The 27,188-nt window shown below is 39.5% G+C and overlaps 2 long non-coding RNA genes across 2 annotated transcripts; one reads left to right on the top strand and one right to left on the bottom strand.

The window, feature by feature from the left end:
- Window positions 1–27,188, bottom strand: LOC134208412 (uncharacterized). The gene is made up of 3 exons (XR_009978651.1): window positions 26,898–27,188; window positions 1,417–1,512; window positions 1–1,352 (listed from the first exon to the last, which is right to left on the bottom strand). It is a non-coding gene; the product is annotated as an uncharacterized LOC134208412 (long non-coding RNA).
- On the top strand, window positions 7,258–8,249 carry LOC134208411 (uncharacterized). The gene is made up of 3 exons (XR_009978650.1): window positions 7,258–7,485; window positions 7,604–7,715; window positions 7,791–8,249. It is a non-coding gene; the product is annotated as an uncharacterized LOC134208411 (long non-coding RNA).

Below are 27,188 nucleotides of genomic sequence, written 5' to 3'. Positions count from 1 at the left end.
ATGCAAAAATGCATGGGGAAGGTGTGAGGCTACCTTTAAGGCAGCCTTTAAAGGGGGCCGGGATTTTGATTTTCCGTGTTCAAATCCCGAGAACATCGCATATGTAAAAATAAATGGGGAATAAATCCGCGTACCAAATTCCCGAGGTGTGAGGCTATCGAATTCGGAAGTCGGGACTTCCGAACCGAACTTTCTTCCGAAGTTTTATTTGTCAAACTAATTGATGCGTTGATTAGTGCATCGTTAGGCGAATCCAGCGCACTACTTCCGAAGTTGAGAAAGTTGCCTGTTTCTGGAGAAAAATCCAACTTCGGTTTTAAAAGCGTTATAAATTTATTCCGGATAGACAATATGAGCACATGTGACACCGCCAGCACAGTGGGAATGGCTTCGTAAAAACGACATGGGACAACTATGCTTGGCACGGCAGAATACGGTCAAAATCTTTTTCCTATATTTATTTAGGATGAACCCAAACTTTTGTCCAGGAGTTCACTCAAGAAAAAAAGCCCATCAGATTCATGTGCCGACCCACATGGATTTTTGCAATGGAGTTTGCCCAATAAAAAGTATGTGTAATGGATTTTCTCCAATGTTCAGTTCTATCTCATTGATATTAGCATAATATAGGATCCATAAAATTGGCACATACTTTTGATAGTATTTATCAATGAAATACATTCATGCTGCAAATGGTTTGAAATACTGCTTTTTTTTACATATTCTGAATATTTTCTAGTTCTATTTTAGGAATAAATGAAAATCAATTAAAGTATGGCAAGCAATTGATACAAATGCATATTTTATTCTTCTATCGCAAGATATTTAATTCCGAAAATTTCGACTAGCGAAGCTGGATTTTCTTTCATTTTGGCCAAAAACTCAACATTGGAAGCGGTGGTCTGTTTTAGAAGTTTGATGTTGAGTGCGAGAGAAAGCTTTAAAATGTTTTAATATGAACTGAACCGTCAATAAAAGTTGTCTCATACGCTGTCTTGATATTTTACGGCATTTGCCGGTGCGGGATCTGAAATACATATGTGGTCGGGGTTCTGCCAAATCACACCAAGCGCCAATGCAAAATTTCAATTCTTTTGCCAAAGCTTTTTTCGAACAGATTTCATTAATCACAAATCGCATCGGACATCGTTCAACGCCCTAATTGTACAACAAATGTACACATGAATTGACATAAAATACTTGCCGTTTTCTTCTTGTGAACATAGTCAGTCAAAAAGCCGCTTGTCGTGGTTTGGCTGAACCCCGAACATGTAGTGCACCGGATCCAGCAATCGATATGATCTGACTCGGGATTCTCCTCCATCAGCTAGTGACGTCTTCGAACGCAGCACCTATAAGTTGATATATTTTACTATTATATTGTAAGTTTTATGATTTTATAATAAAAATACTCACCAACTCAAATAATTCGAAGCAAAAACTGGAAATGAAACCACGAACATGAACGCAACGACTTCACAAATATCCCACAGGTGCCATTTTTATTAAATGCTATAGGATGAAATTCAATAAGTCATTTAATTCAAGCCTTGGTCAAATACAAGGTACAGGGGTTAGGCAAAATAATTGAGATAGGCAAAATTTGGCCCAAATTGAAATCTTTATAACTTTTTGAAAAATTGATGAAATTGGACAAAACCGGAAGCATTCGACGGCAAATTTAGTCAAGATTTAGGAACATGCACGATCACGAATACTGGCCTTCGGACACCGGAGATGTTCCGGATTTTCGGAGGCCATGTCAAAAACACATTTTTTCTGCCGCTCGTATTTTTGTGTGGTTTGAAGTTACATCGATAAACACTATATTCCTAGAAACTAGATCTTATTGAAAATTGAATGCGAGCTGTTGAGCTAAGATCCGTTGAAAAATATCCGAGATATGGCCATTTCAGTAAACCTGGTTCCGGATACTATGGTCAATTATGTATATCCTTCCAATCACGTATGTATTATCCGGTACCATATCAATATTGGTATCAAACTTCAAGATTTTTCATGGAGATGCTTCAGGAAGCATATGCAGGACGATCAGTTGCCCTGACCACTCTGTAGTAGGTTCCAGGTGCCCCGGGGGAAGTGGCCAATTTGAAAAACGTTCAGAACCCTATTAATTTGGGTATCAAACTTCAAGATTTTTCGAGGTGATACTTTTAAATGCATTTTAGAACCAGCAGCTGTCATGGCCACTTTGTAGTAGGTTCCAGGTGACCTGAGGAAGTGGCCAATTTGCAAAATGTTCGAAACCACATCAAAATGAGTATCAAAGTTCAAGGTTTTCATGGAGATGCTTTTGGACTCTACTGTCGAATAGAGTTCGCCGCAGCACGAAGTTGACCATCTACAAAACGCTCATTAGACTGGTCTGCCTCTATGGCCACGAAAGTTGGATGTTGCTGGCGAAGAACCAACGCACCCTTGGAGTTTCCGAATGGAAGGTGTTGCGGACCATCTATGGTGGGGTCCAGATGGAAGACAATGGAGGTGGTGGTGGAGGTCAATGAACCACGAGTTGTAACTGTTAGGAGAATTACCCACACGGTACAATTTTGGCGGTTACGGTGGGCTGGGCAAGAAGCCAGAATGTCAGACGATAACCCGATTGAGATAATGCTTCGATAATAATCCGACCGGTGCAAGAAGAAGAGGCGTGCAGCGGTCACGGTGCATCGACCAAGTGGAACGCGACCTGCGGATCTTTCGCAAAAATGAAAAACAGACGTCATATTCAGGATTTGTCATCATATTAACAAATACCTTGTCTTCCAAAATAATTTGATAATCGGCAGCGAGGGGCGGATCACTGTGAAATTTGACTGAATCCAAAATACGTATTGATAAAAATGCGCCAAAAATGTGCCAATTAATTTATTGCGTTGAAAAATGCGTAAAATATCAAATGCGTTAAAAAATGCATCTCAATACTAAATGCGTTAAGAAATGCTTGCTATAAAAATACATAATGCATTACAAATGCATCAAATCGTTAAAAAATGCGTGTTTTTACGAAGTGCGCTTGCTAGATTTGACAGATTTGGCATCATATTTTGACATTGTTGTTCTGTAGCGGAAATAGTCGTAAATATTGACTTTGGCCGCGAATTTAATGAAGATTAAGATCTGTTGACGGTGTTTCCTCTTCCATTTGGTAGAGAGTGCTGAATTTTCCCTGTTCCCGGTATTGAGAAATTTACGAAAAAATCTCAAAATGCAGTTTCACGGAAAAAATGGCCACGTTTAGATCAGTATTAAAACCTGGGTACGACGCCTCAAATTTCATGTTTTGGAGATATGGCATGTGTTATGAGAGTATTTGGTTCATTTGATCCTTGCGGTAAATATCCATTTGTTCACCATCCATTTTGAAAACTCCGGGTGCACGCTCCGGAGATAGATTTCTAGATTTCTGAATCTAGTTTTGGAGCATGCAGTCTTGTTCACTAATCTTTGGAGTTTTCAAAATGGACGGTGAGCGAATGGATATTTACCACAATCCCAAGCTGGAACAACCAGAAATGTTGGTTTCCCCATTGAAATGGCCCCGATTTCGGCCAAATCTGAAACCTGGATTACGACTTATCAAATTTCATGCGGTTGCAAACAAAAATCATAGGAAATATGTTATCGTATATATTCTGTAGTAGGTATACTCAACTCTACCAGTTCCCGCTGGTAGTTAGCATAGAAAGTTTCTGTTTACTGAAGAGTTTGGAAGAAAAATCAATATTTACATTGGCTTGTCGACTTTCAACCTTTTTAAAAAAAAATATGTCTACCGTGATTTCAAAAATCTGAACTACTAGGTATGAAACTTTAACATTATTGACGGGTAGCCGCCTAACTGCATATTGCCAGTAAGATAGGGTAGACTTGTGGGTATCTGTGCGATTATTCACGTAATAATGCTTTGTCATGCATACACGATTTGCGATATTTTAATTGATTCGATATTTCATTTGATTTTCAATAAAATAAAACAATAAATCATCACAAATGTACGTCAAAATAAAATACAAAACCGAAACAAATGACGTCCTGATTACAAATGCATAATAAACTATCCAAATGCATACCCTGATGCGTCAATGCACTATAAAATGTATCAATGCCTACTCAAATGCAGCAATGCCCCAATGCACCATACAATGCCTGAAAAATGCGCCAATTTGTACATCAATACGTATGACTGCTTCGAAAATGCGTTAGTGATCCGCCCCTCGATCGGCAGGCTTCACTTTTCCCTTAAGTGCCATAATAGGAGCATGGCCATGTCAAGATATAGCACCCCACACAATTGCTAAGTCATGCTTGCGACCTGCTGCCATTGATGGCAGGCCATCTTACACTTGGTCGATCCATCGTGACCGCATCGCGCCTTTTCTTCTTGTACCGGTCGGATAATTATCGAGCACCATTTCAATCGGGTTGTCGTCTGACATTCTGGCTACATGCCCGGCCCACCGTAACCGCCAAAATTGTACCGTGTGGTAGTTCTCCTAACAGTTACAACTCGTGGTTCATTGGCCCCCACCACCACCTCCATTGGCTTCCATCTGCACCCCACCATAAATAGTCTACAACACCTTCCATTCGGAAACTCCAAGGGCGCGTTGGTCCTTCACCTGCAACATCCAACTTTCGTGGCCATAGAGGCCGACCAGTCTAATGAGCGTTTTGTAGATGGTCAACTTCGTGTGGCGGCGAAATCTATTCGACAGGAGAGTCCAAAAGCATCTCCATGAAAAACCTTGAACTTTGATAATGAGTATTGAGTATTTGATATGGTTTCGAACATTTTGAAAATTGGTCACTTCCCCAAGACACCTGGAACCTACTACAGAGTGGTTAGAGCATCTGATCATCCTGAATATGCTTCCTGAAGTATCTTCATGAAAAATCTTGAAGTTTGATACCCATATTGATAGGGTTCTGAACGTTTTTCAAATTGGCCACTTACCCCGAGGCACCTGGAACCTACTACAAAGTGGTCAGGGCAACTGATCGTCCTGAATATGCTTCCTGAAGCATCTTCATGAAAAATCTTGAAGTTTGATACCCATATTGATAGGGTTCTGAACGTTTTTCAAATTGGCCACTTCCCCCGGGGCACCTGGAACCTACTACAGAGTGGTCAGGGCAACTGATCGTCCTGAATATGCTTCCTGAAGCATCTCCATGAAAAATCTTGAAGTTTGACACCCATATTGATAGGGTTCTGAACGTTTTTCAAATTGGCCACTTCCCCCGGGGCACCTGGAACCTACTACAGAGTGGTCAGGGCAACTGATCGTCCTGAATATGCTTCCTGAAGCATCTCCATGAAAAATCTTGAAGTTTGATACCCATATTGATAGGGTTCTGAACGTTTTTCAAATTGGCCACTTCCCCCGGGGCACCTGGAACCTACTACATAGTGGTCAGGGCAACTGATCGTCCTGAATATGCTTCCTGAAGCATCTCCATGAAAAATCTTGAAGTTTGATACCCATATTGATAGGGTTCTGAACGTTTTTCAAATTGGCCACTTCCCCCGGGGCACCTGGAACCTACTACAGGGTGGTCAGGGCAACTGATCGTCCTGCATATGCTTCCTGAAGCATCTCCATGAAAAATCTTGAAGTTTGATACCAATATTGATATGGTACCGGATAATATATACGTGATTGGAAGGATATACATAATTGACCATAGTATCCGGAACCAGGTTTACTGAAATGGCCATATCTCGGATGTTTTTCAACGGATCTTAGTGCAACCGCCCGCATTCAATTTTCAATAAGTTCTAGTTTCTAGGAAAATAGTGTTTATCGATGTAACTTCAAACCACACAAAAATACGAGCGGCAGAAAAAATGTGTTTTTGACATGGCCTCCGAAAATCCGGAACATCTCCGGTGTCCGGTGGCCAGTATTCGTGACCGTGCATGTTCCTAAATCTTGACTAAATTTGCCGTCGAATGCTTCCGGTTTTGTCCAATTTCATCAATTTTTCAAAAAGTTATAAGGATTTGAATTTGGGCCAAATTTTGCCTATCTCAATCATTTTGCCTAACCCCTGTGTGTAGCAAGAATGATGATCATTAGAATCAAATGAAATTGATGAGAATGGGAAATTTAACAAAGTATGTGTCATTTCACATACATTTAAGGAGTCAAGTTTCTTGCGTGATACTGTGGAGGGCGAACATATCATTTTCGTATAGAGCATGTCATTGTAACGGTTATATTACATATTACTACCTTTACTCAAGTATTTACTGACCGCATGTCCTTATACCGCCATCGGGGATGACAATGGGTCTAGGGGGTGAGAATGGGTTATCGCTCTCACCGGCAGTTTAGAGGTCGTACAGCAAAATCGTTCAAAAAGGTCTCTCATATTTTAGTCTTCTTGCCCTCAGATACATTCAATTTATTCTACAAGCATTCTAAGTAGTTGAAACAGTAACCCATTTTGACCCATTGTCAACCCCGACGACGGTACTCGGGTTCCATAATTCATTAAATCAATAAAATCCGAAAAATGTGAGACGGCGAAAAAATAATTAAACAATAAAACACGCGTTCATTCGACGAGCACGAATGAAGAGCAGTTACGAAGGTCAGTATCCGCATCCTAGAAAAAATGATGGGAAGGTGGGTTTACGTCCACCAGGTGGATGAGAGATAAACAAGTGATTAATGTATCTCGCGAAAAAGTCAAAGCTTATCATTGGATATGGATACCATCTTCGGTGTATCACTTTCTTGCTTCTGGCTTAATGTAAGCGACCTTTAGTGTCTTTTGGTGGACGGTGATGGGTACAGTTCCCGGATAAAAATTTACAGTACCTTGTATGGTATAATCCATTGGAATACAATAGATTTGATGATAAACAGTACAATCTATTGTACGTTCATTGTAGATTTTTCACGGTTAGAAAAAAACCTTTATTGTACTTACATAACAAACACAATAAATTTGACTGTTACCGATACATTTTATTATCTTTTTATTGTTTGCTTATGTTTTTAATTACGCATCCAAGAACTAAACAAGTTATAAAAGTATTCCATCTAGGAGATCAAAAAATCCTTCTTGTAGCTAAACTTAATATAATTTTTGGATATTTTATTGAATTATTGTATTGATGGCATAACAATTGAAAACAATAAAATAACAATAGCTTTTATTATTAGATGAAAAATAAAAGTTACGCCAATTTTATTATATATTTTTTGATTAAAGGTTTTGGATTGTTCATGTTATGAACAATTCGTATTTTGAAAAAAAAAAGCGACAAGAACTTTCGCATTCATTTTACTCGAAGAAAGGGTGGTTTATTTTGAGCGTGTACAGTTTTGTTTATAGTTTGTGAAAAAAAACTGGCATGGTGTAGAAGACTTCAAAAAGCAGTCTAGAAGTGACCTTTTTATTGGTGGTAGGCAAGAGGCGGATCATTGGCAGCTTTACAGTGTAATAATGGTAAATATCTAGTGAGATCATCATAATACCGGATGGTTTTGATCCGAGGGATTCTCAATTTTCACCACCAAAGCAGTTCGGAATATTTTTGTTAACATGTATCTTTGTTTCTTTTCAGATCTTTGAAGCTAATGGTTTGACACTGATGGTTACCGCCTTCACCTATCAATGCAGTTAGGCGGGTATCATTGTTCTATCTCACCAACGGGATACCATAAAAGCTAATACAGGTAGCTTTCCCTTTTCTCCTCGGCGTACTTTTTCTAAGAAAACTGACATACTTTAATAATTTTCATTCTTCACAGATTCAACAGTGAAGCTTCGAGTAAAGCTCACTTCGATCCACCCAGGGGAAAACAAATCATAAGACAATTCAAATTCCCTTCGCCAGTAGCAGAAGCTACGGCGTGTTGAGTAAGTATGGTGAACTGCGTCATCAGCGCCTTCGAATTCAGCGATTATGCATCAATGTTAAGTGACAGCAATTCGTGGTGAGATTCGTGGCTCAATTAAATAAAAAAATAAATAAAATGTAATTTGCAATATATAAAAATCTCGGGTACTTATTAAAAAGGACGTATGTGATTTTGTAAACAAAGATTCAAACGTCACTTTGTCTAAACTGATAGCACTCCCACGCAAACCATCACCACAGGCAGGCAGGGGAAGCCTTCGGCTACCTGTTGGTGGGAGTGCCATCAGATTGAACAAATCGATGTTTGAATCTTTGTTTACGAAATCACATACGTCCTTTTGAATAAGTACCCGAGAAATTTATATATTTTTCTATTTAAATAAATCAATTGTAAAACATGAAATTCTATTGTTTTTATATTGTAATACTTCTATACTGCCGTTCTACGCATGCTTGTACCAAATTCAAAAAACGACAAATGAGAAAATGGCATTTGAAATCGAATCCTAATTTTCATTGCTGGCGTATAACCTGAATGAAATATAAGATTATTACATTACAGAACCATTCAGAAGACTTAATTTCATTGAAATCATTCTCATTTTTCACCCACAAATAGAGTTTGCGTCCACGATCATGAAAATAGTTTGGCGGGACAGTTATGCCGAGAAATAGAGCACTTGTTTTGTGGTTTCTACGCATATCAGCCCCGTTCAGTGCATGATTTCATGAATGACTACTGCGATTGACATATGTCTCCACATGCTTTATCTATGGAAGTGAACCATCCACGTGGTTGAAGTGATTATGTCGCTTATAATGAGTAATGTACAAATTTCCCTCTATTAATCAGGGGAACAGGCTAAGATTAGAAGATTTAAACAGAAAATGCTATTTCAATGTGTGTTGCTCCATAAAATAACAGAATTCGCCATAATGATGAATTTAATCACCGCGAGACAATTATGCGTAGAAATTAAGCAATGGGACAAATAGACTTGATGTTGTTTTCAATGATTTTCCGAACAAAGTTCGAAATCTGTTAGAGCTTTCTAAAAGTATACATCAAAATAGACTGCTCTGTGGCGAAAAGTCAAAATCCACAAAAACTAACATGGGACAACTATGCGTAGAAGGGCAGTATAGTAAAACAATAAAAAAAGTAATAAAAAACATTTACATCACAGTGTTTTCTATTGTTTCGTCCATAGAAATCACCCCATTGAAGGACTGTAAAATCAATTGTTTTGCTCTGAATTTTGTATGGAAAAATTTCGAATTTTTTATTGTAAAGATACATAACAACCCCCATTTTTTACTGTAAAAGTCCCATTTACCATTCATTTTATCGTGCAAAACAATAAACTGTAATGCAATTTAATTTTAAAATTTTCGGTATATTTAATGGTAATTATTATGTAATGAATGGTAGTGTAACAGTAAAATTTATGGTTTTTCAATAATATTTTTTATCCGGGTTTCGCTCGAAAAACGGTTTCGATATGAATCTTGGAGGAACAAATCCTCCTATCAGTGGCTATAAAGACCTTTATTATTCTCCTGTATCAAGTTGTTCGCTCAAAAAATGCTCCAAATGGATGAGAAAGGAGTTAATAGTTTTCTGAGCATCATTGACAATGATTCATTGTGCTCGAGGGAATACTAGTCTTTATCAGCTAATTTTCAAAAGCATAGTAAAAGGCCTAAAAGAGTAGGAGGAATATTAAAGTCTTCACTTCAATATACACATATTATGACTCGCTGCTTTTGTGCTCATCTACCATGTGACTTTTCTAGTCATGAAACACAAAACATTTTTCATCATGCAGGAAGATACCAATCTCTAACATCGCATCAACAGATTCGTCGGTGTCGACTAGACTGGTTTAAAATACAATTCCGTCTTGAATTTACGAAAGAAAGGAAGTAAGGAAGGCTTTCCGCAGGAATCCATGGAGGAATTTCTGAATGTATTCCCTGAAAAACCCTGATTAATCCACCAGGCGGTGTTGGTGCCTTTCTCGTGCAAAAAAGACTAAAAAATATAAATGAGTATTTTTTAGCGTGTTTTGGGCATAACTTCTGATCCCATTGTTCGATCTGGCCAATTTTCAATAGCAAACAATGGGACAAGATTCTCCGTCGAATGAAACCTGTCGGACAATGCTAAGTTCCAAAAAGTGTGTCTACAAAATTTGTACACATACACACATACACACACATATACATATATTATACATACGCACATACAGACATCACCTCAGTTCGTCGAGCTGAGTCGATTGGTATATAACACCATGGGTCTCCGGGGCTCCTATCAAAAGTTCGTTTTTGGAGTGATTATATAGCCTTTCCGTACTACTTTGTTGTACGAGAAAGGCAAAAAGGCAAGAATCCACGAAGAAACTTTCGGAAAAGTCTTGTTAGGAAAAGGATTATTTCAGGGTAGAATAGCGTTAATTTCCGCATGTCAAGTTTTACGCCCTGTTTATTTTTCATTATTTTTTTCTGTGTGTGTTAGATTTTTAATTATTTTGCTACGTTTAGACAAGGCAAGTGAATTGAGCAAGTCGCTTGAATCGAACGCGAACTGAACGTGTAAACATCTTAATTCAATTCACTTGAACGAAAAGAAAGTTGAACATGTTCAACTTTTGGCAAGTCAATTGAATTCAACTGAGTTGTTCAATTCACTTGTCCTGTCAAAACGTAGCATTTCTTCCTGAATACGAATTCAAATACAGTATACTCTTCCTTAATTGACATTGAAAGGACCATCGAGTTATAGAGGTATCGAGATAGTGAACACATTTATATTTATTTTCCAAAATATCAAATACTTTTCATAGCATAGTGAAGGGAGAAGTGAGATGTTCGAATTGAACAGTTAAAAGTGAGAACTGAGAATTAAGAGATGAGATGTTTGAAAAAAGTACAGGGTAGTGAGTAGTAAATACTGAGAAATGGAAATAAGTACTTAGTGGGGAGATGTATGCAGTTACAAATGAGAAATGAGTAGTGGGAAGTGAGAAATGAGAAGTGAGTGGTGAGAAGTGAGATGCAATAGTTGCGAAATCAGAAGTAGGAATTGAGTATTGAGGAAAACAGAAGCAAGAAGCAAGGTGAGAAGTGAGGAATGATAATTGGTATGTAAGAAGCGAGATGTTGAGAAGTGAGTGGTGAGATATAAGGCAGAAAGAAGAAGGAAGAAGTAAGAAGAAAGAAGGAAAAGGTACGAAGGAACAAGGGAAGGGACGAAGAAATATCTTTTGGTATGCATTCTGATATAATAAACCCGATGGACAACTTTACGACTAACTTTGACAAATTGTACGGATCGACGTCGAGCCCCACAGCTTCGTGCAAAGTATGAGATCAAGACACTTGTTTGGAGATATGTGCAAAATGTAAAGCGGCAGCCTGCAGCAGTCACTGTAGGAATCAGAAGCTTTACCGTTGCAGTGATTGCGAAGATGTTGAAGTGGGAGATGAGAAGAAGTGAAATGCTGTTCATTTTACCCTTGGAATAAAGATAGAAAAACTTCTGTGGCTTGTCACAATTGTGGAAGGTTTATTTGTGCAAATCATACAAGGTTGACAGTTCATATGACAATTTGCATTACTTGTATTCCATTGTGAGATTGTACGAATTAAGAAAAGAACGAAATACTGAAAAAAACAAAAAACTTCTTTTTTATTCATGTGTGAAATGAAGATACAAATAAGAAATATACCAAATGAGAAATACACAATACGCCCAAAACTCTTTGAAATTTGAATACAATGAAGTTTGAAAGATCGCATATTTTGATTCACAACGGATATAAATGTGACCATATCCACGTATTGAGGTAGCCAGAATATCCCGTAGTATGTCCAAAACATTTCAGATTCCCCAGAATGTTCTTAGTTTGGCTTTGTTTTGCCAAATCATGAAGTTTGACATGTCGCATACCAGGTTTCAGTACGAGCACGAGCATGAGCATGATTGACCGCCCACGGTTGCTACTCCGTTATTGCCAGGTCAGCTGTAATTGCACAGAGAACCAACAGATGATGTTTGTGACTAATATCATCCTCAATGTGTAAAAACTGGTGACCTAAAGTCAAGTAATACCAGCGCCGGCCATGTCCGAATGCAGGTCAATTAGGGAATATGTAGGAAATTGTTGGCGTGATACTCGCTTTGATGGAAGCCGACGAGTAAACGCACTTCCACGAGAAATCACTGGTATGTTGGATATATGAGGTAGGAAATGTAGCAGGGTTCGTTTTGGTAAACGGTTTGCCGTGTGTAGCGTGTAGTTTGATGAAGTTTAAACAAAAACACAATCGAACGCGCACTAATTAATCGACTTATCGACCACACTTAGCAGAACAAAATATTTCTATGATCACGCGATCGCTCTGCGAAACACGATAGATCACCCACTAAATTTGTATTTGTTAATTAATTTAATTACCCGCACAACGAAAAACCTAATATCTCTACGATCACGCGATCGTTCTGCTTATTAGAGGAAACAAGATCGTACGCGCACTAATATTTAATTTGATAATAAATTTATTCACCCACACAAAACAGAACAAAATAATTCGAAGATCGTATGATTGTTCTATATTTATTAATTAATTTACTCATTTGCACAACGTAGAACAAAACATTTTGATAATCGTGGGATCGTTCTACGAGCAAGAAGTGAAAAGAAAAACTGACCAGCAATATTTTCAACATATAGGGGGAATGACGGCTTTGGCAGGTTTTGTTCTATTATTGTCAGGGGGGTTTTTTATGACTGATTATGCTCAAATTTGGCCTAAACATTCTTTGCATATCAAAGTATATTGTGGCCAAATTTCATAAAGTTTGGTCGACAAAAACCCCCTGCCAATAATAGAACAAAACCTGCCAAAGCCGTCTTTCCCCCTACCTAAATCTCGGTATGAAAACGTATACTCGATTTTTTAGCACGGAAAAGTAGTACACTTTATGTCCAGAACGATTAGCTTTCCGTATATTTGACATATCATGTTCTACTCTGTTTCTCACAAAACAATTTGATATATAGGTTTATTAGAGAAAATTGTTTAACTAATCTTAATAAAGAAAACTAGCATCGAAGTTGCTTCAAATTGTTGCAATATAGGGAACAACTGATCTGATTTTTTCTTGTGTATCAGTTGTGTCGCATACCAGGTTTCAGTACGGATATAAAAGTGTCCATGTTTTAGCGCTAGATGGCCAGTCTCCAGAAAAAGCTTAATTTGTTCTTTGATGAACCATGAAGTTTGCGACTCGTGCTTGATAAGTTCCAAAACCGAATATGAAAAAAGTTATTTTCGTGAATCTAATAAGCAGTACATGTCACAAATATCTAATCCACAGAATCTGTTTGAACCATGAAGTTTGACATGTCGCATGCTAGGTTTGGGAATGGGTATAAAAGTGGCTGATACCATCGGAACATCCTGCGAATCGTCCAAAACTTTAAAAAATCATCAGAATTCCATAGATCTTGTATTATTTTATAACTGATTGAAAATGGCTATTTTCCCAGGTTGACCAGGACTCCGGAAGATTCCGGAACATGTCCAGCTTGTCTAAAAAACCCCAAAATGAGTTCCACCGAACTTGTTTTGCAAAATCATGGAGTTTGACATGTCGCAAGTCAGGTTTTATAACTAATCGAAAATGGCCATTTTCTCCAGTGGACCAGGACTCCGGCAGAATCCGGAACATGACCAGCTTGTAAGAAGACTTTGCAAAATCATGAAGTTTGACATGTCGCAAGCGAAGTTTTATAGCTGATCTAAAATGGCCATTTTCCCCGGTGGACAAGGACTCCGGAAGATTCCGGAACACGTCCAGCGTGTCAAAAAAAAAAACCCGAAATGAGCTCCACCGATCCTGTTTTGCAAAATCATGAAGTTTGACATGTCGCAAGCCAGGTTTTATAACTGATCGAAAATGGCCATTTTCCTCGGAGGACCAGAACTCCGGAAGATTCTGGAACATGTCCAGCTTGTCCAAAAACTTCCGAAATGAGTTTTGCAAAATCATGGAGTTTGACATGTCGCGCGTTGACTTATAAAAGTGCTCAATAAGTGTTCCCACGGGTGCCAAAAAACCTACCCCAGTACACCCCGGAATATCTCCGGAAGCAAGAGGCCAATCCAAAATATTATCTCATTTCCAGAAACAAGAGATCTGAGCGATTGTTTTGAGGGGTTGATTGTCATAATCGGTTGAGTAATGCGGAAGTTATGATTTTTTAGTGATTATATGAAATGGAGACTAAAACCAAACCGTGTAAAAAACCTGGGTGTATTGCTTAATGACTTATCATGATGGTGGTTTTTTAGAAAACGTTTTCTAAATTCTTGCTGACTAGTCTATAGATATGCTACAATAATAGCATTTGAACATAAACCTATGGCCAGTACGAGCTTACATCTGTGTCCTTCCGCTGTCGGTCTGGCTGAGTGGCTGTGTAGTAAGGAGCGACTAAGTGAAACTCTACTCTCTGGAAACACGTCCGGTCAAACCAATCGATCGAAAATGTATTTATGACCGCTATAGGAACGGTAGATTCTGGTATTCTCTGTGATGCTGTATCAACTATTTACGTGTCACCGCAGAATGATGCATCTAGTCAGGCATGTCCATCAGTATTTTGGCTGGGCTGGGAATGTTATGGGAAATACGAGAAGCCGTGTGAGGAGAGCAAAATTGAATACAATTTAATCAACCAACCACAAACGAAGGCTTGTCCACTGCAAACGTGTATGTTCGGTATGCGAAGTAAAGGTTCCTCCAAACACACGCGAGGTCGATTCTGTCGCCGTTGGTATGGAAGCGTAAATGGAACATTGCATGCAGCGACCCAGCGATGGAGTAGCGGCGACAATCGCCCAGCGACAGCGACAGTCGCATCGCGTGAGTTTGGGGGTACTTTAATTCTTAATCCCGCAAGGGATGAGGGAAATGTACTCATGGATTGATTAAACCAGAACAATATTGTGTGCTGATTATTTTTATTCGGAGTTGTTCACTTTAACATCCAGAAGATAGATAGAATATATAGAATAAAGATAGAATAAAAGTACTATCATCGTAAATCACAGCTGCATTTATATTATAGAGCCGTATGGGTTCTGTTTGTAAATGAACGTGTTCGAATGTATTGAATATTATATAAAAGAACTTTAAATAGATTTTTGTCTTTCGACTGAAAACTTCAAATGCTGATGATAATGGTGTGAATCTTCTCGATGACTCAATGCGACCCTCCAGGCAGGTCATTATATTGTCGTTAAACTGTTCATTCTGTAACTCCCCAGAAGATTTGATTTGAAAAAAAAAACGAGATATGATCCAAGTCTGTAAACCTAAACTGTGCCGTCATTGCATTTAAATGGCGCCAAAAACGTTCTCAAAACTGGAGTACTCAGTGCACTCATAGCCGTCACTCACTAGAAGAGTGCAACCACGATGACTACGACAGGCTCAGAAAAATAATCAGTACATTAGTATCCGCCCGTCGACCGGTGCGTCCGTAATGCTTCAAAAAGGCAACTGCTAGTGGCTTTCGTTTTGAGGCTATCGAAAGCAAGGCAAACGACTTTTGGCGTGGGATCGCTGCTGATGACACAGCAGCACACCTTTTTGGTGCATGATTAGGAAAATTGAACAAAGAATATTACATACGTTACATACAATCGTATTTCATCGACCGTCATGGAAAATGGTTCATGTTCGAGCCACTGAAGACAGCCTTGCCTTTGAGTTTGAAAATCTGTAAAGTTACAATCAGGTGATGGAATAAGGAGAATCGCGTTGGATTCCAATTTTAGTACTATATGGCACTTTGGAGGGTAGTTAACGGCAAAACATACTTTTGCATATAAAAAATAAAGAACAGTCCATAAAAAATAAAAAAAAAGATCCTTAAGTAACACCTAGAAATACTAGAATAAGAGATCGGCAAAGACGCCATCTTGTTTCCAATCGAACCGTCAAAAGCGGTTCCAAATCGACTTGTTTACTTTTTTCACCCATAAGAGTCAAGCAAAAAGTTCAAGTGATGCCAGTATTATTTCCACGATATCACACATTTTCATACGTTGCCATTTCGACAGTTTTTCACTCCGCCGGTCTCTGGTTATAGGGTTGCTAGTAACACCGGGTTGTTTCGTAGAACGCTACCATAAATTCATAGAATACACAGATAGAAAAAGTTGTTGAAATTTACATGAAACTAATGCACATAAAGGGAATGCCAAAAAGAGCGTAAATTTAAACCATTTTATCGCCTGAATGTTTGCAATTTCCATTGCATTATGTCACTTTTTATATGATGTATGCTATAGAAACTGACATAATGCTATAAAAATTGCATACATTTAGGGTGTACTTGTTGGAAAAGATCCATGTACGCCCAAAATAGTTTAATTTTCCACGTCTTTATATTTTACGCGCTTCTTAGTTTTCATTATTTTTTTCTGTGTAGTGCGGGAACCCCCATAAAGAATAATTTTATGATCCATCTATCTTTCTATATATAGGGATGCTCTTTGAAAAAGAGAGATGTACGGGGGGAGGGCTATTCTTTAGCAATCGTTCAACTCAATGTATGTCTTGAACACCATGACCGATTTGAACCAAATTTGTAGCAAATATTGTCTTTCCTTAGGAAACGATTTTAGTGGATGTGGGTAGGTCATTTTAAAAGGGGGAGAGTGTGAGAGAGGGGTATTGTTTAGTTATCGATCAACTCAGTGTAACTTTTAAACTCATTTACCTTACTTACTTACTTATGGATTCTGTACACCTCCGGTGGTGCAAAGGGCCGACTTGAAAGATCTCCATCCTGAGCGTTGCCCGGCTATCGCTTTAACCTGTTGCCAGGTTAGGTTTCGGTCGACTTCTTTTATCTCTTTATTGAGGCTTCGCCGCCATGAGCCTCTGGGTCTGCCTCTGCTGCGATGTCCCGCTGGGTTCCAGTCTAATGCTTGTTTACAGATTTCGTTTCCGCCCCTACGTAGAGTGTGGCAGACCCCGCCCCACTTCCGATCCCGAATTTCTGTTGCTATCGGCCTCTGGTGACAACGACGATGGAGCTCGTTGTTTGAGATCCAGTTGTGAGGCCACCAGGCCCCAATTATATACCGCAGGCATCTGTTGATGAACACCTGCAGCCGTTGAGTGTTCTCAACTGATCACACCATGTTTCGCTATATAACAGCACAGATTTCACGTTAGAGTTGAAAATTCGTATTTTGGTGCGTGCACTTATCTGCCTGTTTTTCCAGATATTTCTTAAACTCGCAAAGGGCAGCCCTTGCTTTCTTTATCCGTGTGCCAATGTCGATCTTGGTATCGCCGTCTGACGCCATTTGGCTACCAAGATATTGGAAGCTTTCAACATTCTCCGCTGGTTGCCCGGCTACTGTGAAACTGGAAGGAGTTACCGTGTTTACATCCAACGATTTGGTTTTGTTGACGTTGATGACTAAACCTGCTGAAGAGGAGCGCTCGGCAAGGTCGTTGAGCTTACTCTGCATATCAGAGCGCCGTTGCGCGAGGAGTTCATTATTGATCACTTTTCGCTTTTTTAGTTTTATTTACCCGACCCTTCTATCGAATCACTTTTGACATATTCTTAATTCATAAAGCATTAATTTTGTGAGGAATACATGGTGGATATGGTGCACTGACTGAAATGATATCACACTTTTACTCCACGTGTTGTACAGTGCGAGTCCCGTATAAAGGGATAAAGTATAAAGGGACTTCCACATAAGCCTGAATTAGATAAGGCGGAAAACTCATAAGACTGAGCACGAAAGGCTTAAAAGGTAAAAATCTCTAGAACTCGAAAGGCTGCAAAATCGTGAAAACGATTTTAATAGAAGAATTTATATTTGACGTTAATAGGGGCACAAACTAAAATGAACCAAAACCTTATTGCAACTCCTTGTTGTCTTTCAGTAGCATAGAAAGCAAGAAGACTTTATTGTGCTTGGTTCTTGCATTTGGTTTTTTCCAAGATTACCTCCTTATTTTTTATTATTAATTCTTCTCTCTTCTTTCTTCCTACTTCCTTCTCTTTCTTTCTTACTTCTTCGTTGTTTTCTCTCTTTTCTTCCTTCGTCATAGTTTTTATTTTTTCTTTCTTCCTTTTTCTTCTTTTTTTTCTTCTTGAATCCTTCCCAGTCCCTTCTTAATTTTTCTTTCTTCCTTCTTCGATCTACCTTCCTTCTTTTTAGTTCTTCCACCATAAATCATCCTTCTTTTCTCCTCTTTCCTTGTTCCTATTTACTTCTCCTTCTTCTGTCTTCCTTCTATCTTTCTCGTTCTTCATTGCTCCTTAATTTTTACTCTTCCTTCTTTGTTCTGTTTTCATCTATCTTAATTTTTCCTTGATCTTTTTCTAACTTCGCCATTCTTCCTTATTGTCTTCTTTTTTCTTCATTTTTCCTTGTTGTTTTCTTCCTTTTTCCTTCTTCTTTTTTCTTTTTTTTCTTTCTGCCTTCTCCCTTTTTCCTTCATCTAGTTCTTTTTTCCCTTTTCCTTGTTTTTTTCTCTCTTTTCTTTCTTCCTTCTAGCTTCCTTATTCGTTCTTCCTTCTTCTTTCGTCCTTCTTCTTACCTTCTCCTTTTCTTCTTCATTTTTTTCTTCTTCCTTCTTCTTCCGTCATGTTTTATTCTTCCTTCATTTTCGTTCCTTTTTCCTTTTTTCTTCTTCCATAATATTCCTTCCTGTTTTTCCTTTTTTCTTCTTTCTCCCTTTTCTTTTTCTATTCTTATCTTTCTTCATTCTTCTATCTTTTTCCTTTCTTCTGTATTTCTTCTTCATTGTTCATTCTTCATTAATTTTTTTTCCTTCTTCCTTCTTCAATGTCCATTCTTTAATCTTGCATCTTTTCTCCTTCTTCTTTCTTCCGTCTTCTTTCCTCTTTTTATTTTTGTTCTTTCTTCCTTCTTCTTTCTTTTTTCTTCCATTTTCCCTTCGTTCTTTTATTTTTCTTCTTTCTTGTTTCTTCTCCTTTTTTTCTTTACTCCTTCTTCCATCTTTCTTCTTGGCACGGCAAATGCTGGGTAAAGCGTACCATTGGTACTTCGCGTACCAGAAGGAATAAAATAGACCCCATCTCGCGGTCCTTAGCCTCTTACCCAGCAACTCCTATCCCTACCTCCCCGCGGTGCTGGCCGGGATACGAGCAACCTTAGGGAAGATCGGGTAACCAACCCCGGTGGGAACTATGGTCGTATGCTGACAGGGAAGGGGGGGTTTGCTCCTCTCCAGAGGTGCAAATCTTATTGAGCGTCTGTTCTCCATGTCAGGATCGGCTCACAACAGCGTCTGTTCTCCATGTTAGTTGTTCAACTTTAGCATAATCAACGTCCATAGCCCACACTCCGGAAGCACTGATGATGATAAGGACGCATTCTACGCGCAGCTGGAACGTGAGTACGACAGCTGCCCAAGCCACGACGTCAAAATCATCATAGCAGATTTGAACGCTCAGGTTGGCCAAGAGGAGGAGTTTAGACCGACTATTGGAAAGTTCAGCGCTCACCGGCTGACGAACGAAAACGGCCTACGACTAATTGATTTCGCCGCCTCCAAGAATATGGCCATTCGCAGCACCTACTTCCAACACAGCCTCCCGTATCGGTACACCTGGAGATCACCACTGCAGACAGAATCACAAATCGACCACGTTCTGATTGATGGACGGTACTTCTCGACGTCAGGACATATCGTGGCGCTAACATCGACTCTGACCACTATCTGGTGATGGTTAAACTGCGACCAAAACTATCCGTCATCAACAATGTTCGGTACCGACGACCGCCGCGGTACAACCTAGAGCGACTGAAGCAACCTGATGTCGCCACTGCATACGCGCAGCATCTCGAGGCAGCGTTGCCGGAAGAGGGTGAGCTCGATGGGGCCCCTCTTGAGGACTGCTGGAGTACAGTTAAAGCAGCCATTAACGACGCAGCGGAGAACAACGTCGGGTATATGGGTCGAAGTCGACGGAACGATTGGTTCGACGAAGAGTGCAGACAGATTCTGGAGGAGAAGGACGCAGCGCGGTACAGCAAGGTACCCGGCAGAACGTGGAACGTTATAGACGGAAGCGGAGACAGCAGACCCGCCTTTTTCAGGAGGAGAAACGCCGCCTGGATGCCATTCAACAGCTAAAGACCAATAAAGCAGCTGGTAAGGATGGTATCGGAGCTGAGCTCATCAAGATCGGCCCGGAAAAGCTGGCCACTTGCCTGCACAAACTGATAGTCAGAATCTGGGAAACCGAACAGCTACCGGAGGAGTGGAAGGAAGGGGTTATATGCCCCATCTACAAGAAAGGCGACAAACTGGAGTGTGAGAACTTTCGAGCGATCACCATCCTTAATGCCGCCTACAAAGTGATATCCCAGATCATCTTCCGTCGTCTGTCACCATTAGTGAACGAGTTCGTGGGAAGTTATCAAGCCGGCTTCGTTGACGGCCGCTCGACAACGGACCAGATCTTTACTGTACGGCAAATCCTTCAAAAATGCCGTGAATACCAGGTCCCAACGCACCATCTGTTCATTGATTTCAAGGCGGCATACGACAGTATAGACCGCGTAGAGCTATGGAAAATTATGGACGAGAACAGCTTCCCTGGGAAGCTTACCAGACTGATCAAAGCAACGGTGGATGGTGTGCAAAACTGTGTGAAGATTTCGGGCGAACACTCCAGTTCGTTCGAATCGCGCCGGGGACTAAGACAAGGTGATGGACTTTCGTGCCTGTTGTTCAACATTGCGCTAGAAGGTGTCATGCGGAGAGCCGGGTGTAACAGCCGGGATACGTTTTTCAACAGATCCAGTCAATTTATTTGCTTCGCGGATGACACGGACTTTGTCGGCCGAACATTTGCAAAGGTGGCAGAACTGTACACCCGCCTGAAACGTGAAGCAACAAAAGTTGGACTGGTGGTGAATGCGTCAAAGACAAAGTACATGCTTGTGGGCGGAACTGAGCGCGACAGGGCCCGCCTGGGAAGCAGTGTTACGATAGACGGGGATACCTTGGAGGTGGTCGAGGAATTCGTCTACCTCGGATCCTTGCTAACGGCTGACAACAACGTTAGTCGTGAAATACGAAGGCGCATCATCTGTGGAAGTCGGGCCTACTACGGGCTCCAGAAGAAACTGCGGTCGAAAAAGATTCGGCACCGCACCAAATGTGTCATGTACAAGACGCTCATAAGACCGGTTGTCCTCTACGGACATGAAACATGGACAATGCTCGAGGAGGACTTGCAAGCACTCGGAGTATTCGAGAGACGGGTGTTTAGGACCATCTTTGGCGGTGTGCAAGAAGACGGTGTGTGGCGGCGAAGAATGAACCATGAGCTCGCCCAACTCTACGGCGAACCCAGTATCCAGAAGGTAGCTAAAGCCGGAAGGGTAGGATGGACAGGACATGTTGCAAGAATGCCGGACAGCAACCCTGCAAAGATGGTGTTCGCTTCCGATCCGGCAGGTACGAGACGGCGTGGAGCGCAGCGAGCGAGATGGGCAGACCAGGTGCAGAACGACTTGGCGAGCGTGGGGCGTATCCGAGGATGGAGAGATGCGGCCTCGAACCGTGCATTGTGGCGTCAAATTGTTGATTCAGTGTTATCTGTTTAGATGATAACTAAATAAATGAAAATAAATGAATCTTTCTTCTTACTTTTTTCTTCTTCCTTCTTCTATGTTCTGTATTCTTCCTTCTTTGTTCTTTCTTCAATCTTTCATCTTTTTTCCTTCTTCGTTCTTCCGTCTTCTTTCTTACTTTTTCCTTCTTTCTTCTTTCCTCTTCCTTTTTCTATTATCCTTTTACTTTCTTCTTTCTTTGTTCTTTATTCTCTATATCACTATACTTTATTCTTTATATTCTTTATTCTTCATTTTTTTATTCGCTTTTTATCTTTATTCTTTATTGATTATTCAACCACTTAACTTGGTTAGTTCAGCCTTATGAGTATTAAGTCTTTCGTAGGACACCCGGTATAACGGTATAGTATGCTCCCTAAGGCAATACTCGAATAGCTTATTATTATTCAACGCAATTTATGAAAACTTTGTGTTACTTGATAGTCAAAAAAGTTTTGAATGCATTGCCTGTGAGTATCCATATGAAAATAATTCAGACAACACGCAACTCATTAATATTTTATGTACCCCATAATAAAAAGCTTATAAGCCCTTGTGTGCTTGTAATTATAAAACACCAAAAGTCCATTTAAGCAGGTTTGAATTACATTTTTGATAGATCCCATATAATTTGAAAGCACCTGATGCTGGGAAGGCAGCGTTTGTGTCCGGTTGATAAAAGCATATCGTTCTGCCTACATGGCCATTGGGGGCTATTTGACCAGTGAAATATACCTACTTTCAAAAATAAACTCAAAATTTTTGAAGATGGAAGCAATTTTGTATCATATTCACCACTCAAGCAAGCTGTTTTGTTGCCCAACTGAGTGCTCAAGTGCAAAGTTTGCGCACAGTAGAGCACCGTCGGTCCATAATGCTGAGCAATCAAACATCAAATATTACATCAAATTCTTTGCTTTTAGAATTTTGTTTTTTTTCATTTTGTAGTACAAAAATATTTCCATTAGCATAGTAGGATGGATTTACAATAATTTGAAGATACCAATTGATTTTGAACCTTAGTTGGTTATAGTTTTCTAGAAATCCAACAGGGGCATTTTGGCCAGGTGGAGCATATATACATACATACATAGGTAGCAACATTTGGCGGAAAAAATCTAGCTTTAGTGTGCTGCTCGGAACTAAATCGAGGCCTGGATATTCAGGCCTCTACTCGGAACTATTGATGTACCAATAATAAACTTATCCTGATAGGATGATAGCTTTGTTGAACGGAAGCAGCAAGGATGGAATGGATGGTTTTATACACCGAGCGGCAGCTCGGCGGCTTCAGCTGATGGACTACGAAAATCCGCATTGGGGAATCACGCATCACAGTTATTCTCAGTAGTAATAGGATTGTATGGCATGGTATGTACATAGATAGATAGCAACCGCCGGAGGTTGGAAAATCAGAACCACCACTGCGATTCAATTATGTGTTCTGTCCGTTGTCTCATGCTAGGTGTTCAGTCGAAGAAAGAAGTTCTGGTCGAAGACGGTGTTCCTGTCTTTTTTATATAAAGTTATAGCAATATACACTGAACCAAAACATCAGCCTCATAGCGACTGATTGCTGATTCGCCACCGCCCCTTAACGAACGTCATACTCATTCTGGATAACAATCATTCCGTTGCATCAGACACCAGAAGAAACACATCATATGCGAATCATCCAACAACCGACTGATTATTAAACGGAAATCAAATGACATGATGGTTATTTTTCGAAGTAGTTTCTCTCTTTATGTGCTGAAATAAAGAATACCTTATGGTTTCAAATAAAAGAAGTTTTTATTTAGATATCTTTATTAAAATCCATCAATAATGAATAGAAAAATACGTGTTTCAGTATTAGGTCGGTTAGTTTGCACGGTAACACCAAATAGAAATGGGGCTCCGTAATTTAGTAGCTTGTCACCGGTTGTTTCACTACATATTAATGTATCACTAGCACCTGATAAGAGCTGCATCTTAGATCAGCCGTCACCGGAGCTTTAAAAATCGCCCAAGGCAGCTTAACAACCTGAAGAACACCGTTGCGCTGGACGTTCCTTCTCGCCTTCTGCTAGGGTGGTGGTTCGCCCAAGATTTTTTTTATGTACAGGTTATCCGACTTCGTCAGTAGATGGGAATAACCAGCGCGGGGGGGAAACATACATTTTCAGTGCAATACGTAAACAAACGAGCATAAATTCCATACAAAAATCCAAGATGGCTGAGTTGGGGATATTGACAAGTCGGATAACCTGTACATAAAAAAATGATTTCATAAAATCTTTAGAAACTTACCGAGCCCATGCGCATTAAACAAGTCTCCAACTCGAATATTTTAATGAATTAAAACCTAAACACAAACGCCCGTGTAGCTTCTACGATGAGAAAATTGATACAAATGGCGATGAAGCCGGTGTCAGCGAAGATAGCACCCGTTTCCAGTTGCTATTAAACTCATATCATAACCGGATGAGCTTCATAATAGGGCAGAATCAAAACAATAATCATCCGCTTTTTGGATGACGCTTTGTTGATGTGAGCATTTTTTTGTAAGCAAAGGCGAATCATTCAACGAGTATCATGGACATAGTTCGAAAATCGGATGATTTTCATTTGATTCGAGTCGGGTTTGTCAATTGCACCCAGCACAGATACGAAAGTAGGAGGAACCGTATTTGGGAAGAGGGAAGTGCAGATTCACTTGTTTCAGAGATGATATATTGGCTCAGTGTAGGTAGACAATAATAATTAGCTACACAGCCGGCGGCTGCATCGCTGATCAAAGCACTACGCAATTTGCGTTGCTGACAGAGAATCCTAGGTGGCAGGTAGGGTAACTGCATCTAGACTTCATCTCATAGCTCCCATGTTCATCCCATATAAAACCAAGCATTGGAAAGGAATTTGATTTGTTTCTCACTTTCTTTGAATTTTTCAGCAGTGAGCATGCATGTTAGCAAAAATGCGACGAAATTGGTGCTGTATTACCCTTTTTTCATGATGGGATGAATATATGTTCAGTGAGATGGAAAACGGAACAGTTCCCCTGTATGGATACGACCAATAATTGGCATGCTAACATTTTATGTGCTAGGAGAAATACGATCTCGACAAAATGTCTCATATTGCAATGCTTTATTATTCTAAGTCTGCTTATTGGAACGTGTTCCAATTTCAAATCCATCATACGTTAAATTTATGCTCTATGAGACGATGCTGCCTGATGATTTTAACCTTAAGGCGACCGATTACAAGATAGGGTAGTAAAAAAAATTGATATTCAATTTCAAGTGCATATAATCATAAAGAAAAACAGTACATTCAATTCCAACTTTTAACGTTGGATTGTTCACGTAATTATTACTCAGTGCAAACAACGATGGACAAACCAACGATAAACCTTCTTGGAAGCGAGCGATAAAAATGGCATCAAAAATTGTCCTATTTTGCGTCCAACTTTTCTACTGATTACTTCCTCAGATTTGAATGGTCTACAGTTCCGTGAACGCTAGCCCCTCCCAGCGCTGCTGGCTGCTCGAGAGCAAACTTTTAAGAAGGACACAAAGTGAGAACAGTAATGAAAAATTCGTCAAATGAGCTACGCGGTAGCAAAAAGTTCCTTATTTGGAATACCGTAATTCGGGGGCAAATTGATCGCTGTTTGAAAAATGCATGGTAACACATCACTTGTGTTATGAAACAAATTCCCATGTAACCAGAAGCTAGTTGTTTTTAAATAAGCATGATGAATATGAGGGCGCATGTATATTAAAAACAACAGTGATTTTGATGGATCTGTTTAGAGCCTGAATAGGGTAAATGATGTATCTTGGACAAGCGCAGGACATTCATTAGAAAATATATCGAGATTGAATAGTATAAAACAATTGAAAACCACTAGGTTCATCCAAATACATAACCTATGATTAGTCTTGTGTCTCCATTGTCCAATTTTTTAGTAAATTACGTTTACTAGGTGTAAACTGTGATATACTGCGAACTGAAATATTTTCTTTTTGGACATCAAATATATAATTTCGACATGGAAAATGCATATAATTTGGACAGAGTCATTTTCTCCTAATTTAAAAATGGCCACCTACAGATCTCAATGGTATGACTTACCTACACGTATCCACATTCATTTAAATGCATTTATTTGCTTAACTGACATAGATTAAACCAGAAATTACCATTGTTTCGCAATCTTATCGATATCATTGAAAACAGCCTGAAAGTTGGCCATTAATGGTTCATCCATGTACTGTACATGGGGTGACCAATAAATGTCTGATGCATAAAAACATGACTTCATTTTGGTCACTCCTTTTTCACCCGTCTCAAGTTCATGTTAAGCGATTGGAATATGTTAGTATCTCAATTACAATCAAACTTTGGCCGCAGGACCTCAAGATTGCCGTTTGAACCAATTTAAACGTGTTTCAGGTGCATGTTACGAAGAGTCCTATAATGCATGTTCTCCTGCATACTGGCGTCCAGGTGGAACTTTGGTTGAAAGCTTTACATTTTAGATAATTTTGAAGATAAATAATAGTTGATTTATGAATTCTCATTAGGAGCCGCAAGAATTGAGGTAAAAGTATGCAATGATCATACTTTCGATAAAAATTTTCCTACACATTATCTAAAATTGATCGAAGAACCTCAGGCTTGTCCAAAATATGTACATGTCCAAAATATACCATTTACCCTACTTTTTCTCCATCAGTTTTTTAACTACATAGACATATTCAAACATAGTCAAAACTCAACTATCATTTTTGCTGCCACATATTCTAACAAAGATGCGTCAAACAACTGTGAACATAAGCAGGAGAAACCCCGACCATGTTTGGACTATGAAGTTTTCATTTTGATTAGATACCGTCGTCGGGGGTGACAATGGGTCAAATGGGGATGAGAATGGGTCACTGTTTCAACTACTTAGAATGCTTGTAGAATAGATTGAATGCATCTGAGGGCAAGAAGACTAAAATATAAGAGGACCTTTTTGAACGATTTCGCTCTACGACCTCCAGACTCCCGGTGAAAGCGATGACCCATTCTCACCCCCAGACCCATTGTCACCCCCAATGGCGGTACAGTGTTAATGTACTCCTTCATTCCTTCATGAGAGCTCATATAACTCCTAAACAGGTCAAATTTATTTAGAAATTCTTGAACCATCGAGAATACCGCTTACCAATTGCGTGGAGAAACCTTTGAAGTACCTATATTGATAATTAACTTTCATTTTCTCTTAATTTAGGATCAAATATGATTTCCTTTTGTACCTTACCTTCAGTTAAAGATTTTTCTTTTCGCTTGGGTTCGTCATTGCTGTGATTTCTTAACCTCACTTAATCGGAACGCCTTGTAGGATACCTTTCGTTCATGTAGCGTTATCTTTTCGATAGGGGCATTTGATAATAGTCTGTTGGGTGAAAAAGTCACTAAAATTAAAGAACATCATTATACTTGTCACTCGGTATACTAAATCATGCATTGGTTGGCATCGAAAATTCTAAAGCACTCAAATAATAAGTGTGGAAGAGATCCACCGTTGCTTCTCCTCAGTGCTGAAGCTTTT

Source organism: Armigeres subalbatus, chromosome 1 (assembly GCF_024139115.2).
Source record: "Armigeres subalbatus isolate Guangzhou_Male chromosome 1, GZ_Asu_2, whole genome shotgun sequence".
Lineage (NCBI taxonomy): Eukaryota > Metazoa > Arthropoda > Insecta > Diptera > Culicidae > Armigeres > Armigeres subalbatus.
This window is presented reverse-complemented; position numbering and strand designations above follow the sequence as displayed.